This window comes from Aplysia californica, unplaced genomic scaffold (genome assembly GCF_000002075.1).
Source record: "Aplysia californica isolate F4 #8 unplaced genomic scaffold, AplCal3.0 scaffold00156, whole genome shotgun sequence".
Classification (NCBI taxonomy): domain Eukaryota; kingdom Metazoa; phylum Mollusca; class Gastropoda; order Aplysiida; family Aplysiidae; genus Aplysia; species Aplysia californica.
In genome coordinates this window covers 892,216-893,447 of record NW_004797426.1, presented here as the reverse complement: position 1 = coordinate 893,447, position 1,232 = coordinate 892,216, and positions in this window count along the sequence as shown.

Genomic DNA, 1,232 nt, shown 5'->3' with positions numbered 1-1,232 from the left:
TGCCTTGCATTTGATGAAAAAAATATCCTTACACGTTTTTCATTTGGTAGGAAATTTTGAATTTTGCTCGGATGGCGGTCGAAGCCTACTCTAATCGATTTAAGACCACCAAGGGATCTTTAACGGCGAAATTTGCACGCGCGACCTCCGAGATTTTCTCGCCTTTGTCCGCGAAGGCCAGATGCAGAGCTTTCCCACCAGAAGATCAGGGATGTGGCTGAAAGACAACAACAATAAAATGGAGCCAAGGAGTAGCGGTAGAAAGGCACCGCCATCTTCAAAGGCCGATGATTCCAAACATACTGTCAAACACGAGCAAATGTACCGACCTGCCCCCAGCCTCCCCTCCCTCCCCCCCCAAAAAAAACAACCCCCACCACCCACTCACCCCCTAGAAAAAATAGGTCCCGTCTAATCCCGCCCCAGCTATTTGTTGAAGCCAAAAAAACAAAAAAATAGTATGTACCCTGCAAATGTACCAACGTTAAGGACGAAAGGGTTATTGCAAAAGTCGACTACTATTTGTGAGGCAGCGTGTTGGAATCAGGCTCTCGTCAAAATAATCAAAGTGAAGAAACTTGCATTTTTCCACAGATTTGTGAATTTTTATCAAATTTTTGTTTTCTGGCTCGACACCTTTCATGCCGATTAAAGAACTAATTTCTGTGTGGATTTTTCTGATTCACTAATTTTACCTCTGAAAACAGGTGACCCGCACCTCCTTCAATCGCAAATATCTCGACTAGTATGCAAGATAAATGGATATTTTTTCATCCAAATAAAGACAAGTGAACACGCTTTAAGATGATACCAATAACTCTTCATGCCCCCAAAATGACGAGAACCTGATTTCACCACGATGCCTCACATTTTATTGCACGTGTGCAAACCTGCGTTTTTATTTTCGTCGTTTTATTATGCAAAGTTTTATGCATATTTCCACTGCAGACACAACTTGTATCAGCTGCCAGCATCCTCACTGCTCCTTTACCAACGCCAGTGGTTTCAATAGTTGTAAAGCGCGTAGAGCATGCTCTTGAGCACGGATATGCGCTATATAAATGCAATTATTCTTCTTATTATTATTCATGCCTGGTTGTAGAGTCGATCGTTTATTTTTAAGGCATGCTTGAGCTAATGTTGAAATGGTGAAAAGGGTCATTTGTTCTTCCAAAAAGGTGAAAAACGGAGACTAACTAACGCTTTCTTTTCGTGGGGGGTGGGGTTGGGCG